The 18491-nt window shown below is 49.5% G+C and overlaps 1 protein-coding gene across 1 annotated transcript in view; it reads right to left on the reverse strand.

The window, feature by feature from the left end:
* The window catches only part of LOC123588322 (transmembrane protein 132B), a 367329-nt gene that overhangs the window by 56719 nt on the left and 292119 nt on the right, over nt 1-18491 (reverse strand). The window lies entirely within an intron of this gene.

Below are 18491 nucleotides of genomic sequence, written 5' to 3' on the forward strand. Positions count from 1 at the left end.
TGAGAGAGAGAGAGAAAGAGCATGCAAGCAGGGGAGGGGCAGAGAGAGAGGGAGAGAGAGAATCCCAAGCAGGCTCCGTGCTGTCAGCGTGTAGCCAGATACAGGGCTCAATCCCACAAACTGTTAGATCATGACCTGAGCTGAAATTGGGAGTCTGACATTCAACCGACTGAGCCACCCAAGAGCCCCTTTAAGAAGCTTAAAGGCAACCTTGAAAGAAGCAAACTTATCTGGATGCTAGAACAAAATTGACACCGAGTAGAAGAATAGAGCAAAACCTAGCACTCAACAAGGTGAGATTCACAATGGACAGGAGCCATTCTAAAATAGGTAACCAGGAGAAAAATCAAGTAATAGACCCAGAAATGCTGGAGACGATGGAATTGTGTATAAAGGGGGTAAAAAAAATATGCCTAGACAGAAAATATTCGGTCTAACGGACGCTGAAATGGCTCCAATGTGCTCACCCAAGATGAATGAAAACGAACGTCCATGTAGGGATGCAGACTTTTTACTCCTACCAGCCCCACACTGGAAAGAATCCCCACGTCCGCTGGTGAATGAATAAACAAAGTATGGCACAGCCACACGATGCGATATCAGTCAGCAATAAATCACTGATACGTGCAGGGATGTGGATGAACCCAAAAGCAAGTAGGCCAAGGGAAACTAGCCCAAGTACATGCTATGGGACCCCACTGACGTGAAATTCTTTTAAAGGGAGAATGGCACTGACAAAAATTAGATGGTGGTTGTCAGAGGCTGGGGTGGGGTGGGGTAAGGACTGGCCAGGCAGAGGCTAGAAGGAGTTTGGGGGAGGATGGAAATATTCCGTCTGTGGCTGCGGTGGGGTGATGGTTGTGTAACTCTCCACGAATCTCAACACACTGCAAAACAGGTGAGCGTCACGGCACGTCGGTGACACCTCAGGAAACATGACACAAAATTAGATCTCACTTGCTGGTTGTTCGTTACCGCATCGCTCGTGTCTTCCGTTCAATAACTATTGGTTCAGAAGAAGAGGGGACGAGAGGGAAGCAATGCACAGGAAAGACAGAGGGACACAGGCGGGTCCACTACCAATGTCAGATGCGCCACCGATCCCACTTGGAGAAGAAACTGAAGCTCAGAAGCGTTCGGTCATTTCCTCACGGCCCAGGACTGGTGTCACACATCGCCCGGGGGGAGAGGAAACGCATACGCTTTCCTTAACTGGTCACGGGCTGCAAGTGTGTGCCCTTCCTCCCGATGCACCTGTTGCCTGGAGAAGCCGGGGGTGGGGGCGGGGTGGCAGTGTGCACGGGTGCAGGGCCAGGCTTGGAGCTAGACCCCCTGGTCCCAATCACACCTGGGTCACTCGGGAAAGCCATGGAAACTCAACTTCCTCCCTCCCTCCCTCCCTCCCTCCTTTCCTTCCTTCCTCCCTCCCTTCCTTCCTCCTCTTCCTTCCTCCCTCCCTTCTTTCTTTCTTTCTTTCTTTCTTTCTTTCTTTCTTTCTTTCTTTCTTCCTTCCTTCCCTTCCTCCCTCCCTTCCTCCTTTCTTTCTTTCCTTCCTCCCTTCCTTTCCTTCCTTCCTTCCTCCCATCTTTTCTTCCTTCCTCCCATCTTTCTTTCCTACCTTCCTTCTCTTCCTTCCTCCCTTCCTTCCTTCCTCCCTTCCTCCCTCCCTCCCTTCCTTCCTTCCTCCCTTCCTCCCTCCCTTCCTCCCTCCCTCCCTTCCTCCCTCCCTCCCTTCCTTCCTCCCTCCCTTCCTTCCTTCCTCCCTCCCTTCCTTCCTTCCTCTCTTCCTTCCTTCCTTCCTTCCACGATTCAGGTTCCTCACCTGTCACAGACGGCCAGTAACTCCACCTCTGCCTCGTAAGGTAGTCATGGGTCTTAATTCAGGTGATGCCTTTGAAGCACGGGGATCACTGCCCAGCCCATCATAGGTGCTTGACAAAGGTCACTTACCAGCCTCACTGCTCCCACATTGGCTTCGTGGAAAACCTCCACTCATCCTTCAAGATGCTAGTAAAGTGTGGTTTCCTGTGTGAAACCCTCCCAGATGACAGCTCCTCCCAGTCGGAATTAATCACTTCCTCAATTATGTCCCTATAATGCTTTACAGATTCTTCCTCTCAGGGGCGCCTGGGCGGCTCAGTCGGTTGAGTGTCTGACTCTTGATTTCAGCGCAGCTCATGACCCCAGGGTCGTGGGATCGAGCCCAGCATCGGGCTCTGCACAGACAGTGTGGAGCCTGCTTGGGATTCTCTCTCTCTGCCCCCCCCCCCCCCGCCTCCAGTTGCTGGCACATGCACTCTCTCTGTCTCTGTCTCTGTCTCTCTCTCTCTCTCTCTCTCTCAAAATAAACTTTATTCTTTTTTTTTTTTTTAATTTTTTTTTTCAACGTTTATTTATTTTTGGGACAGAGAGAGACAGAGCATGAACGGGGGAGGGGCAGAGAGAGAGGGAGACACAGAATCGGAAACAGGCTCCAGGCTCTGAGCCACCAGCCCAGAGCCCGACGCGGGGCTCGAACTCACGGACCGCGAGATCGTGACCTGGCTGAAGTCGGACGCTCAACCGACTGCGCCACCCAGGCGCCCCTAAATAAACTTTATTCTGAATAAATCAATAAACTTAAAAAAATGCTTCCTTTTAGCACATGGCACCACAGTTCACACGCTGCTTCTCAGATACGCTACGGAAGGCTCAGATTCTAGCACGACTCTCCGAACACCACTAATGCTGGAGTCATTCGGGTCTTTGAACAAATGAGTAAATACCAATAGGCCCGGCGTGTACCACAACTCACATAGTCTACACAGCGTGGTATTAAGGGCAGGCGACCTGGGGGGAGGGCACAGCAGGAAGTCCCCTCCTTGGAAAGACACAATTCGGGAAGGTCTCCCAGGGCCTTCAATCCTGAGCCTATCCTATCTCCCTCAAGAACTGAAATTCAGTTCAGAAGAGCTTTCCAATCGGGAAGCTTTCACAAAGTCTGTCCGCAAAGGAAAAGGCATGTCCTCGTCGGCAAACCTGACCCCAAACTACACGTTCCTCCCCAAAAGCTTTTTAGAATTTCTGTGTTAGGAGCGGCTGGAAGAAGGCAGCCAGGAGCCCAACTCTGTGAAGACCACACACACCCCTCCCCACCCCCGCCGTGTCTACTTTTCCCACACGGAGGACACATGTGACGTCACGCTAGAAGCCATCCTTCCAATCTGGCGATAAATCGTTTCCATGTTTTCCTTAATATACCTCGGTATTAAGATTAATGTATCACTTAGCAGCTTAGTATTATTATAATTCAAAGTCACCGTGCGGTGCGGCCCCAGCACCTGTGAATGGCGCCTCAGGGTTCAGATCAACACAGTCGCCGGCTGCAAATCTCTTTGTGTCTCCCCGGCTGTGCTGGACCAGCCCCAAGGGCCTTCTCTCTTCACCTGCATCTTCAAGCACGTAGTCGACTTACTAGTTTTCTAGAGCCGCCACCAATGACCACAAAGAGCAGAAATTTATCCTCTCCCTGATCTGGTGGTGCGACATCTGAAATCAAGGTGTCCGTGGGGCCACACTCCTTCCAGAGGCTCCAGAGGAGGATCCTTCCTCCCCTCTTCCGGTTTGGGGGCTCCAGGCATCCCTTGGCTTGTGGCCACATCGCGCCAGTCTCTGCCTCCATCGTCACATGGCCTCCTCCTCTGTGCGTCCATCCCCACCCCCCGCTGTGTCTGTGTGTGTTAAATCTCCCTCTCCTTTTTTGTCACAAGGACATTAGTTGCTGGCCTGAGGGACCACCATAAACCCAGCATGATTTCTTCTTAAGAACCTTAACTCAATTACATCTACTAAGGACTTATTTGCAAACAAGGTCGCATTCACAGATACCAGGGGTTAGAATCTGAGACATTTTGGGGACACTATTCAACCCACCACAGGCCTTGTTTTCTAGGATTGTAGAAAGTAAACGCAAAGGGACCAGCCTTGGCCCATGTCACCAGAAAAGAAACAAAAACAAAAACAAAACAAAAACAAAAACTCTGGCTCTCACCTGCATTGAGAGAAAAGTTCAACGTTTCTATTCTTTTTTTAAAAATTTTTTTTTTTTCAACGTTTATTTATTTTTGGGACAGAGAGAGACAGAGCATGAATGGGGGAGGGGCAGAGAGAGAGGGAGACACAGAATCGGAAACAGGCTCCAGGCTCCGAGCCATCAGCCCAGAGCCCGACGCGGGGCTCGAACTCCCGGACCGCGAGATCGTGACCTGGCTGAAGTCGGACGCTTAACCGACTGCGCCACCCAGGCGCCCCCAACGTTTCTATTCTTTAACAAACAAATCCCTCCCTCATGACTCTGGAGAAACCAGTGGGATGGTTTTTTCCATTTTCGTAATAAGCTCAAATTGCAAAATAAGCAATTGCTTACTGCCAGGACCTCCTCACCTAGGAGAAACAGGAATAGAAATCATCCTATCCTGTCATCTGTACACTCAGGACGACCATAACGTTTCCCTTTTTCTGTCAAAGAACTGATGAAGCCAACTTGAGACCGATGAGACGGCCAGAAAACAACGCTGTCCTCAAAAAGTTCCTGCCTCCTCTCCAGTGATGCCACTGGCTAGGACACAGGTCTCCACAGACTGAAGGTCGGAGGCAGCGGCTGAACAGGACCCCGGTCAGGCCATGCGTGAGTAGGGGCTGGGCAAACAGCCGGGATGACGGGGCTCGCCATGGCTCTACTCTGCCGGCCTCTTAGGAGAAGGAAAATGATGCTACTTACCATTTGCTTCAGGCTTGCGGCCTACTGGACACATCCTCCTCTCAACTCCTTTTGAGGGTGAGGGGGGCAGGGCACATAAGCAGTTCTGGATATTTGATTTGAACTAATCCTGTTACTAGCAAAGAAAAAAAATTCTGTGCCTTCGTTTGATACTCCTGTTAAGGAGTTGTTTTCGATACTAGGAAGGCAGGTGAAGCATGACCGAAGCAAAGAGAGTCACTGAACCCAGTAATTTAGATAGCTTAATGTGCTCCGATGCCCAGAGTTAATCTAATTTCTACATTTATATGTCATGGTGGATTTGGAGATTAGTTTTGAAGGGTCATCCAAACCCCAAATAGAGAGCAAACGGAGTGACTTATTATTTCAGAAAGAGGGACGCTGGCCACGCCCAGACTCCTGTGGTCAGATAAGCACTAGCCCCAAGTCCGCTCTGATTCTCTCTCCCCCCTGGGGAACTTGACCCCTGACCCCCTCAAACGCTGGGGAGCTCAGACCCCACCCCCAGCTGCAGAAATGCATCCTGGCAACCAGGCTTACAGCCAATCAGCATCTGGCATCCCTCTGACCCGTGATTGGTCGAAGGGCTGGGCAGGTGCTTCCAGCTGATCCAATCAGATTGGGCTTTCTGTAACTTGCAAATCAGGGCCTCCAATGACTCAGACCCAGGCTCAGCGCTGACCCTCTCCACATACGTCTGCTTTGGGACCAACTTCCTCACAGAGTGGTTAAGAAGCTGAGAGGGCTGGGATCCCCGGTGAGGACTGGCTAGCCCCAGGTCATTTTCAGTGGCTGCTCACAAATGGAGCCAATCACACGGGCTCCTGTCTCTCATTTGATCTTCGGGCAGACTCGGACACATTCCTAGTGAGTACTGAACCAAGTCTAGTTACTGCCTAATTTAGCCAAGCAACATCGCCCCACCCTGGTCTTTCATGCATAGTTCTTCCCAAATTGTGGCCATCATGGATACTTCTTTGAATCAATCCACATTTTGTAGGATTTGACTTTAACTAAATACATATTTTTAAAAAAGAAGCTTTCCGTAACATAAATGGAAAGGGTCTGTGTCACTGGCCACAAATAGAAAGAACCTTAAAACTAAATATACAGGCAGTCCTCTCTTAGCAAGGCCCCACCATGCACAGATTTCGGTCACCACTGTTTAAAAAATACCAATCTCCCTACAACAGGTTACAACAACCAAGGTATACCGTGTTATCTGTAAGTGCCTCACGTACGGACTTCCGGCTGGCTCTTCAGCCCACAAGTTAGTGCACAAATAAACAGATGTATCTCATGCTGAGGGACCAGTCACATCAATTACTTCCCAGTCTGTTGGTGGCGGATAACGGTGCCTCTATTATTCAGTTCACAGTCAGCAAAGCGTGTCATCATGTCTCCCTTTGTCTCCCAGGGATAAAACCACCTGGCAAAAACAGATCATCCACAGAGGGAACTGGCCAACAGAGCTGAGAATGCCGCAAAGAAATGAAAGGTGACGATGCTAGAAGCAAAATGGGCATTAAGTGTAGATGGAGCTATGGCGGAACCAGCCGACGGGGGACACTACCTGCCGTGGGTCAGGAGAGCCTTGAGGTGCAGCCGCGGGGGCTTCATCGGGGAAGCTGGTCGCCATGGGGGCGGGGGGAACGTGGTCATGACAGGGAGGGCAGAGGTGTCCCAGAGGAACTGACCCACCCAAACAACTTCACGGGGAAAGGAATTCTTGGAGAAACTGGCCCGCGCTGAAGGAACAGAAAATGAAACGTTGGGAACGGACTCCCCGTGTACAGAGTATGGCGGTCTAGAAAGTTACACAACAAGAAAGTAAAAACTGTTCACACGATTGCTGGCAGGTTTCCCCCGGAAGAAATAAAACAATAAAACGCTTCAGCTCTCAATGTTGCTCATGCTCAAGTTACAATGTACTAAATATTGATTTTACAAGGTTTTTTTTTATTTCCCTCTACATTTATGACCAATAGTAACCCACAAAACTTTATTTAAAAGTTCACAGGGGCGCCTGGGTGGCGCAGTCGGTTAAGCGTCCGACTTCAGCCAGGTCATGATCTCGCGGTCCGTGAGTTCGAGCCCCGCGTCGGGCTCTGGGCTGATGGCTCAGAGCCTGGAGCCTGTTTCCGATTCTGTGTCTCCCTCTCTCTCTGCCCCTCCCCCATTCATGCTCTGTCTCTCTCTGTCCCAAAAATAAATAAACGTTGAAAAAAAATGTTTTTTAACAATAAAAGTTCACAAAAGGAGTTTATTTATTTATTTATTTATTTTGATGTTTATCTTTTATTTTTTTTGAGACAGAGAAAGAGCATGAGCGGGGAAGGGGCAGAGAGAGAGAGGGAGACACAGAATCCGAAGCAGGCTCCAGGCTCTGAGCCGTCAGCACAGAGCCCGACGCGGGGCTCGAACTCGTCAACTGCGAGATCGTGACCTGAGCCAAAGTCAGACCCTCAACCGACGGAGCCACCCAGGCGACCCCAAAAGGAGTTTATTTAAAGTCCACAACTTTCCCCATCGATTATTTAGATTTTCAATCTGGGTTCTGCCTCGTTTCAGCACACAGTCGTGGCTGTGGCCCCACGCTGTTGGGCAAAGCCAAGGCTGCTTGTAATTGAAACAAAGCAGGATTATTAAATTCCATTTGCAGACCGCCGCCTGTCCGAGGCTTTGGCAAAAGGCCCACTATTTCTCTATTAAAAATGGAAATTAGCAAATATTGGAGAATTGTTTAAAAAGACCGTAGAATCCAAATGAGACTCTGTTGTTGACCTAATCAAAAAGGTCGAAAGAGAACTAAAAGGAAGTAATTTCCTATGTAAATCAATTTCACTTAACACAGTTTTGTGCCCTGTGTAAACTCATCACACACAAGGGGATATGTGTGTTGCATCCTGGGAAGCCCTCGGCCTTCACGGCTCTCTCTCCTCCTACAGACCCCGACTTCCCCGCCACCACGGCCCTCGTCGAGCATCAGAGCCTCCGGGAGCCCGCAGCAGACCAGCTCACGCCTGCGCTGGAGGTTTTCGTGACTCCTCTCCTTGCCCGTCAGAGCGCTTGCCGCAGCAGTGACCGCACAACCACGTGTGCCCCTGGCCGTCTCACGCTGGTCTTCCCTGTCTGGACGTAGCTCCTTATTCCCCTCGCTGTCCCCCAGGCCTAGCTGTGGGTCCGGCACCCAGGCAGTGCTCATTAAGTACTCGTGTAATATCGTTGGATGAAGTACTGCTTCGGAATACTGCAGAAAATGGTACGTTCCCCGAAAATGTTCACGCGGCAAAGCTATCATTAGTCCACAGTGAGCCCTGTGCAAGTTGGAAAACAGTGCCTCTTGGGGCGCCTGGGTGGCTCAGGTCATGATCTCACTGCTCGTGAGTTCGAGCCCCGCGTCGGGCTCTGGGCTGACGGCTCGGAGCCTGGAGCCTGCTTCCGATTCTGTGTCTCCCTCTCTCTCTGCCCCTCCCCCGTTCATGCTGTCTCTCTCTCTCTCTCTCTCTCTCTCAAAAATGAATAAACGTTACAAAAAAAAACAAAGAGAAAGAAAACAGTGCCTCCTTCTTCCCCCAGAAAGTTATCATAATGTACCCATACGTCATAATGAGTTAGAATAAGGCACTTCACTGCCATCTGCTATATGACTGTCCTACTAAGTCCCTGAACCTACATGTCTAAGGTGTGAATGATACTGCCTTGGGCATGCCCGTGTGCAGTGTGCAACCTGTACAGCCTTACGCAGTAGTCCTGAGTGCGGTCAGGCACGTTTGAGTTGGGTGGCTACTTGGTAGGAGCCGAGCCTGGATCTTCCCCTGCAGCTGGCCTAGAATATCATGTGTCCGTCATCCCCTATACAGTAACCAGAGTGGCTTCATCAACAAATACATTTCAGAATCTAAAACTAAAGAAAGGGATTTCAAATTTTATTTTTTTTATTAAAAAAAATTTTTTTAATGTTGATTTTTGAGAGAGTGAGGACAGAGTGCAAGCAGGGATGGGGCAGAGAGAGAGAAGAGACACAGAATCCGAAGCAGGCTCCAGGCTCTGAGCTGTCAGCACAGAGCCCGACGCGGGCTCGAACCCACGGACCGCGAGATGGTGACCTGAGCTGAAGTCGGATGCTCAACTGACTGAGCCACACAGGCACCCCTCAAATAAAACTCTAAAATTAAATTAAGAAAATAATACAACGAAAACAATGAAACTAGTGATCTAGAAGTTTACGCACATTGTGAAGTTAAGCCATGGTCCAAAAACCAGACACAAGGAATCTTACAGAGAAAGCAAACGGTGGCATTTTAAGAAAAGGGAGGGGGCTCCGTGTGGGAGAGTGAGGAGGGGGCCTGGGGGTGTGTGAGTTTTGATCCTCCTTCAACGTGACTGATTACCTCACACGAGAACCCTCTGGTTTTGTCTAGAATATGGCTCTCAAACATGGTGTAAGACAAGTAGTTAACGGCACAACAAAGCACCGTGTGGCCTCCTCTGTCCTCCCCAAACCTCAGAGCAGAGGCCCGCCCTCTCTGGCTCCACCGAGAAGAAATCCAGCCACCACCCAGGGGAGAGCAGGGACCTCCAGGCCGCCCCCCGACCATCGCCTGCGTGAACCCCGGGAAAGAACACAAGCCGTATCCTTCTCCCTTCATGTGGGAAGCTGAAACTCTCCCACATTTTCATCAGGAGCTGGCGCAAGGCATCGAATACAATCACATGACCTGATAATGTAATCATAATTTTCTCCTCGTCTTCATCTGCGAAGGAAATTACCCAGATTGTGTTATCGGAGAGTGTCTTAAACGGGCTGGAGTGTTCCCACATAATGCACAGTGATGGGAGCTATTACAGAGAGGAGTTCAAGAGAAATTGAGAGATGATTTCTTCTTTGCACGTAGGAGGCTGGGGCAAGAGACAAAACAAGAAAGCCTTTGTCCTCTTGGGGCAATTCCTGCTGTCAGCCCAGGCCGTAAGGCATGGCACGCATTTCTGCTTGCCCTTTTGTGATCCCGCCACGGCTGTGAAAAGGACATGCCAGGATGCCCTCTGGCCCCGAGCACCCCAGCCGCCCGCCCGGGATGAAGGCCCCTGGCCCAGCCGCCCCGGCTGCCCGGCCACTGCGTGAGTGGTCACAAATGACAGTCGTTTCGAGCCACTGAATTCTAGGATGCTTTCATTATGCACCAGGAGCAAAGCAATCCAACGATAAAATGGAAAAAGCAAAAGTAAAAATATGATCATCATCTTGTTAAAATCAAGACAGATGCGGAGCAAGGAAACTGGAAATAGAAGTGTCAAAATGTGTCTCCAGGCAGTGGAAGGAAAGATTCGTTTTATTTTCTTCTTTATAAACGTCTGTGTTTAACAAATTTTCTACAATGGGAAGAAAAATATTTGAAAAATGAAATTGTTGGCCTGACTCAATTTCCTCATCATTTGTACGGAAGAAACAGAAGAGGTTTCATTTTGTGCTAGAAAAGCAGATGAGTGAGAAGGAAATAACATCAGGGCTTGCTTTCTGCCCCCACCCGACCTCCAGTCTACCTGCCAGACCTTTCTCCCAGCCACAAAGCAATAAAATGAGGCCAAGGTACTTAAAAGGGTTGTTGTAAGAATTGTGCATTACAAATGTGTACCAAAAGGCCATTTAATGCTAAGTTAAATCAGAGTAGCTCAGCATCGTGGTGTGAGGCCTAAGAATCCACATTAAAAACAAAGGGGGTGGGGGGGGGGGGGAAGCCTGGGTGGCTCAGTCGGCTGAGCATCTGACTTCAGCTCAGGTCATGATCTCAGAGTTCGTAGGTTCGGGCCCCGCATCGGCCTCTGTGCTGACAGCTCAGAGCCTGAAGCCTGCTTCGGAGTCTGTGTCTCCCTCTCTCTCTGCCCATCCCCTGCTTGTGCTCTGTCTCTGTCTCTCAAAAATAAACAAATAAATGTAAAAAAAAAAAAAAAAAAAAAAAAAGAATCCGCATTTTAAACCAGACCCCTCAAGATACTAAGGCTAGAGTCAGAACCTCCAGTCAATCTAAATTCTCAAGAGTTCCAAAACGATGGTGTTATTACTTTTAGGTACGTGTTGCTTTCTAACAAGCTGATAGAAAATTATTATTCTTTCATTCACTGAGAAGAGGAGTGCCCTGCCCTGTCCCTCCGGCGGACCCCCCTGGAAAACCCCCACATCATGGCGGCTGAAAAAGGACAGGTGTTTGCAGGGTCCAACTCCAAGATGACAAAGCAGGGAGAGAAGGGCGGAGGTGCGATCGACTGACAACGGGCACGGCACGGGGCTTGTTAAAAGCTCTCGAAGGTTGGAGAGCATCTGTACCTAGAATTTCCCTTCAGACCCCACAACACTATTTATGGTGTTCTTTTGCTCTCCCTGTTCTGGGCGTTCTCCATCCGGGCTCAATGATCCACTAACCCGTCTGAAAAGGTTTGCTAAGTGGTTGCAACAGTTGATTTTCACAGAGTCTGAATGTTCCGGGGGGGGGGGGGGTGGGGGGTGGGGAGGAAATGAAAACAGAGGAGCCCAGTAACGTGTTTCACATCACACAGCAAAATAGGAATGAACTAGAAAACAAAATTTGTCTCCCAGGCCGGTGCTGAAGCCTTTCCATCATATCTGTTTCCTCTGCGCATGAGAGACTCTAAAAAGCGTTGTGCTATGTCCCCATGGAGCAGAGAACGTTGAAATTCGTTGTCAAGGAAGGGACTGCCAGCTGGTTCCCGCCTTCACACCTCCATCCAGCAGAAGGAAGACAGTGTGCCCTGCCTCCACTGTGGAGAAGTCAATCTCCCCTGGTTCCACAGCAGCGTCTGAAAGGGAGATGCTTCCTGAGCCCTCAGAGGGTGGGTGGGTCCCCCGGAGCCGGGAGGCAGACTCACCCGGGAATCTCAGCCTTCTAGAATCCAGGGGAGCGACCTGATAAACGCCCGGTAGCTGTTCCAGCTCACTGCTTGTCATCCCCACGAGCATAATTTCGCCCCAGGATGATCAACAATGCTCACAAGTGCTGATAGTGACATTTGCAAACGGAGCCAATCATTTATTCTTAGAAACTTCCTCAGGGCTAACCATTTCCTGTAGCCTGTAGGCAACTGTAAAGAGGGTGTCTGATGGCAATAACAGTTGTAGCTGATCGTCAATACTTTCTTCCAAATTCGTAGTGAAGGTGATTGGGGGGAGAGGGGGGCGCCTGGGTGGCTCAGTCGGTTAAGCGCCCGACTTCGGCTCGGGTTATGATCTCACAGTTCGTGGGTTCGGGCCCCGCGTCGGGCTCTGTGCTGACAGCTCGGAGCCTGGAGCCCGATTTGGATTCTGTGTGTGTCTCTCTCTCTCTGCCCCTCCCCTGCTTGCTCTCTCTTTCTCAAAAAATGAATAAACATTAAAAAAAAACTGACTTGAAATCGATCAGAACCCCCAAACTATTTTCTCTCAGGGCAGCACAAGGAACCAGCTAGGGGCTCCCCATTGCCCACACAGCAGCCAGACTTCCGGGTTGTTTCTAAAACATGAATCAGATCAGATCCCCTGCTGAAGCTCTCCCGTGACTTCCTGCAGTTCACAGAAAATCCAAACGCGCCCTCTGACCTCGTCTTGTGCCACGCTCCACGTCACGCTTGGGGTGACCCACTGTTAGCGGGTCAGGAAATCAACTTAGTGGACCCCAAGAGGCATTGTTTTATTGCAGCGTAACTGACAAATACAAACGGTGTTATTTAAGGTGTACACGTGATGTGTTTAGATATGTTCACAATGTGACACGATGAACACAATCGCACAGATTCACCGGTGTGTGTGTGTGTGGGGGGGAGGGGATAACACTTAAGATCTACCTTGTCAGCACACTTCAAGCGTATAATACAGTCAACTGTAATTGTTAACTACAGTCATCGTGCCATACGTTAGATCTCCAGAACTAAATCTCACATTACAGTAGTGAAGATACGGAAACAACCTGAATATCCATCTCTGGATGGATGGATAATGAAATGTGATATATATGTATATATAATCACGTATATGTGTAATATTATATATATATATAACACATACATAAACACTTATAAATTATACATATTATATACACACACACCCACACACACACCCACACACACACCCACAAACACAAAGGGACATTCAGCCTTCAAAAAGAAGGAAGTTCCGCCATTTGCAACCACACAGGAGAACCCTGAGGGCATGATGCTAACTGAAATAAGCCAGACACAGAACAACGGATACTGTGTGATCTCAGTTCTGTGTGGAAACTAAAATACTGGAACTCACAGAGTCACAGAACAGAGTGGTGGTCTACAAGTGTTTTTGAAATTAACAAAATGGCGAGTGGTCATCCCTTCATAGCTATTAGGAGGAATCGTCAACAGCCAGATATTTCCAGACGGGTGCCCTTATCTGACACCTAACAAGATGGCATTTCCTGGAGCCCCAGGGATTGGACAGAGCCCTGTCACTGTCACGAGCATAGAGTTGTGACAGCAACTGGCATGTGACACCGTCGAACCAGAGCAATTAATTGCCAGGACAAGACTCTCCAATTCTTTCTCTTGCCGCTACAGTAACTGGCCGGGGCCAAGAGACTGGCCAAGTCCCCAAAATGAGTTCCCAGAATAAGGATCATGCCAAGCCACTAGACCAGAGGTCAGAAAGCTTTTTCTGGAAAGGCTTTGCAGGATGCATATGTTTTCTGTCACATACGCTCCTTCATTTTTCTTTCACTCTTAGAACATAACACATTCTTAGCTTCTGCGCTCTGCAGAAACAAGCCACCGGCTAGGTCTGATCTGTGTGCTACAGTTTGCCAAACCCTGGCCCAAACAATCTATGAGCTGCCTGGCACAAGCAAAAAATAAATCTGTGTTATTTTAAGCCCCTGAGAGATGAGACATGGTTTTTTTTAACATTTATTTATTTTTGAAAGGCAGAGAGAGACAGGGCATGAACGGGGGGGGGGGGGGGCAGAGAGAGAGGGAGACACAGAAACAGAAGCAGGCTCCAGGCTCCAAGCTATCAGCACAGAGCCCGACGCGGGGCTCGAACTCACGGACCGCGAGATCATGACGTGAAAGGAAGTCGGCCGCTTAACCGACTGAGCCACCCAGGTGCCCCGAGACATGATTTCTAAAGCAGCATAACCCCACCTATCCTAACACGATAAAATAAAATAGAACAGAAGAGACAAACGTCACAGCACATCACGCATAGTAAGGGTAAATATCATTTTTATTAAACTTTCAGTTTTTTTTTTTTTAATTTTATTTATTTATTTATTTTTGAGACAGAGAGAGACAGAGCATGAACGGGGGAGGGGCAGTAAACTTTCAGTTTTATATATAGATGTGCATGATGCCTGGGTTTTGATGTAAAACGGTCCCAATGTTTATGGAATGGGTCGTAAATCCCCTCCCTGAGGGCCATGGCTGAACAGTTCCTGTAAGCCAGTCCTCCCTTGCTCTCGACCACAGCACCTCATCATGTTGTTCACAGCACTCAACGTGAGTTTTGCTTACCTCTTTGTTTCTTTGCATTTGCTTGGTCTGTTCCCCGCCTCCCGCCCCCCGCCCCAAGACTGTCTGTTCCTGAGGCTAGAAGCCCTGTCCACGACTTGCATCACTGAATACCCTGCACCTGCCTGGGGTGTAACAGACTTTCCATTAACATCTGAATGCATAAATGAACAGGTACTTCCTTCACACACACAGGGTCTCTGGGTAGGGAAGGGATACAGAGACCCAAGGAGGGCACACTTCCAAATGGAAAGTTCCTTTCTAAGAAGCCCTGACATGTGCAGGAAGCCCAGGGAGACAGAGAGAGAGGGGGCTGGATGGCTGTCAGAGAGGCGGCTGGAGGCGGCTGGGGGACAGTGGTCACACAGCCTCCCCCCAAATGCAGACATCCCCGGTGTGTAAGGGGATGATGTCTGCCAACTCCCCAGGATTGCACGCGGCTGTCCACGCTCGTCTCCAAGAGGCTGAAAAGCACAAAATGCTAAGAGCACGGGGGCACCGTTTTATTTATGCCCAGATGCTGATTCCACACAATACCTCCATTTCTAGAGCACCCTGTTGAAATTCCAAAGCATTTGCTTACGTTTTAGAATCTCTGTGTGTAATCTTAGGAGACCTGTTTTAGAATCTCTTTGTGTAATCTTAGGAGACCTGTTTTAGAATCTCTGTGTGTAATCTTAGGAGACCAGTTAAACCAGTGTCCTTGTCTCTTTTTTGCAGGCAAGGACACTGACACCAGGTTCCCTGGTTTGCGCAGCGTCCCGCAGCTGTGGGGCCACCTAGCTGAGCGAGGAGCCCCCGTTTCTGACCCCACCGCAGGGCTTTTCACCAGCTGTGGCGAAACGTCTCTAATTCCCCCTTGGCTCACGGCTTCTGGGTTGAGCTTCCCTCCCACCTTCTCCTGGTTTATCAATTCCCGACCTGGTTAATGGGCCTATTTGAGCATTTCATTCATTTGGAAAGGTGGGTTTATCAATGAGGCATTCTATTGGTTCTAGGCGGGGTTTTTTGTGTGTGTGTTTTCTTTTGTGTTTTTAAAACAGCTTTATTTAAGTATAACTGATATACAAAAAACCCGTCCCTATTTAACCTATACAAGTTGGTGGGTCTGAACATACACAGGCACCCACAAAACCATCATCACAACCAAGGTAATGAACATATCCTTCATTTCGAGAAGTTTCCTCCCACAGTTTCTTCGTGTTTGGTCATAAGATCTCTTAGTGTGAGATCTCCCCTCTTAACAAGTTCTTCCGTGTAGGATACCATGATGTTAACTGCGGGCACATCTCTAGAGCTATCTCCACTTGTGCAACTGAAACTTCACGTCTGCGGAACAGCACCTCGCCACTCTCCCCTCCGCCACCCTGGCAACCACCACCCTCCTCTCCGCCTCGATGAGGGTGACCCTGCCGGGCTCCGCGTACACACGGAATCACGCGGTATTCGGCCTTCCGTATCTGGCTTATTTCACGGAGCATCATGCCCTCCAGGTTCACCCACAGTGGGGCCCACGGCAGGGTTTTCTTTCTTTCTCAAGGTGGGAGACTATTCTACTGTATAGACACGTGCATTTTCGACGCCCATTCACCCATGGGGCGACGTCGAGGTTGTTTCCAACCTTGACTCCCGTGAACAATGCTAAGCTGAACAGGGAGTGCCAGTATCTCTTCGAGATTCTGTTTGATGTTTTTGTTATTTGGACTTCTCCTCTCTGGGTTCCGTCACTAACGCCTTATCCCCTGATGCCAGGGTCTTCCTTTCAGATAAAAAGATGATTATTTAACAGGCTGAAACCCAACCACGTGGCCAAGGCATCACTCACTACTGCAGCTATCTCTACAGAGAAGGCCAGGAGGGAAAGGGGGGAAGGGGGAGAGGTGGCAGACCTCCCCCCTGAGGCCACAGCACCCCTTCCCTGGGGCTGCTCCAAAGGCCCGGCTTCTGGTCTCAGAAGAGAACCAGCAGCTTCTCCAGCTGGGTCTCAATAAATAAATGAAGGTAAGGGTAGCTTCACCCAAGGGTGTCAGTGGTTTCGCTTGGTCTTTGACTGTGGGACAGAATACTTCCTCCTCCATGAAAGAACCTTCCCCCCAAAGCAGGAGAATTCTCCCCCTTGGATGGAAGGTCCCTGCTGCCCTCACCGATGCCAAGAACTGAGTCTCCCTCACCCGTCCCGGCTCCCACCGTGGAGTCCAGCACACGGGCCCTCCATCGGGTGTGTGGAAGGAAGGACTGGCCACCTGTCCCCCAAATCTGAACGGCACTCCCCAGTTCACCAAGCATTTCAGGACTTCTGGTCCAACACAGCGGCTGACCACTTGGTTTATCTCATTTCTCCCCCCGGGTCCTCATTAAACTGAGACTAAAGGAATAAAAAGTGGAAAGCCCTCAACAAAAAGGGGCCTTCGGTGATCAAAGATCAGACCCATCCTTTCTGGAACCGTAGTGACTGGTGAAGTTAGGGGGGTGCTTAATGGAGGATGTGAAGAATGGATTAGCATTGGAGTGAGGCATCAGCTTCTGCAAATGTGACAAATTTAAGTACAAAAATATATGTAAAACTAATAAATATCTAAGCAGAGGAAAGTGGGAAGGAGTCCAAGGGTACCGTTCACGCATCTGTCAAAGAAGGGAGTCGGTTAATACCAGCACTGTCTTCAGTGACAGAAAATTCTTTATCTGTGCTAATAAGGTCACCACCAGCTACACGTGGCTTTCTGGCACTTGAAATGCGGCTAGTGCAACTGAGGAACTGAATCTTAATGGTATTTAATGTCAGTTAATTTTACTTTAAATAACCACATGTGACCAATGGCCGCCATATTGGACAGCTCAGACGCGGTCCTGTGTCAGAGAGGTATGTGCGCACCCATGTTCACAGCAGCGTTATTCACAACCGCTAACTAAGGTAAGGAAACAACCTAAACGGCCAATGGATGAGCCGACAAATAAAATGTGATACATAGGAATAGAGATACGAACACTAGTCATCTTTTAAAAAGAAGGAAACCCAGCCATTCGGAACAACATGGATGAATCTGGAGGACATTATGCGACGTGAAATAAGCCAGACCCAGAAAGACAAACACTGATCTCATTTGTGCGTGGCATCTAAAAGAGCTGAATGCACAGAAACACACAGTGATGTTTGCCAGGGGGTGGGGGCTGCAGGAAACGGGGAGATGTTGGTCAAGGGCACAAAGTCTCAGTTATGAATAAGATGGGTGAATGCTGGGGATCTAGTGGACAGGACGGACTTCAGTTAGCGATACTGTGTTGTATACTTGAAAGTTGCTAAGAGGGTAGATCCTCAGTGGTCTCGCCACACGCACGCACACGTACACAGAAAATGGTAACTACGTGAGGTCACTGGTACTAACTAGCTTGGTTGGGGTAATCGTTCCACGATGTATGTGTGCATCAGAACATCATCACCCTGTATACCATCAATGCACACAATTTTTATTTGTCACTTATGCCCCAATAATCTGAAAACATAAATAAATAAAATAAGTAAATAAATACAAACATATAAATAAATGAAACAGTATAATAATACACATAAGGTGGAGCTCCAGTCATTGACTCGTTTCGCCTGGAACTTTCCGCCGGACCACAGCGAGGCGTTTCAACGATCAGCGTATCTTGTAGTGATTGGTTTTTGAAGCTCAGACATTTCACATTGGATGCACTGCCTTCTGTTAAATCTAAGCAAAACGGGAAACTTAGCACTTGAGAAAGTAGCGGCGCACAGAGGATGACGTCATTGTTAGAAAGCACGAGGTCGTCTGCCGTCCACTCGTCCGGCCATCTCTGTGCAGGGTCGTGGACTTAGATGTGGAGTGACGCGTCTAGAGTATCAGCGAAGGCCCTGCCGGGGCTGCCGGGATTCTGAGGTTTCCTGGAGCCCTTTGGAATGTTTACAGCGAGCATGCGTCCTTTTCCGTGACAACCATGGAGCAGGGCCTCCACCCAGCGGCAGGGCGGGGGGTGGGGCTGGCGGAGGGAGGCCACACCTTTCCGGGCTGACAGGTGCCCGAGGCAGGTGCCCCACGGCAGGTGCTGCGCTGAGCGCGGGGTGGGGCTGCGGGGGGCGCCTTCCTGGCTCACACTTGGCCCCAGGGGGGCGGGGAGGGGGCAAGGGCTTGAGGAGGCAGGTAGGTAGGTAGGTGGGAAGAAGACTGCGCAGGGGCAGGTGTGCAGG

This window comes from Leopardus geoffroyi, chromosome D3 (assembly GCF_018350155.1).
Source record: "Leopardus geoffroyi isolate Oge1 chromosome D3, O.geoffroyi_Oge1_pat1.0, whole genome shotgun sequence".
Classification (NCBI taxonomy): Eukaryota; Metazoa; Chordata; class Mammalia; order Carnivora; family Felidae; genus Leopardus; species Leopardus geoffroyi.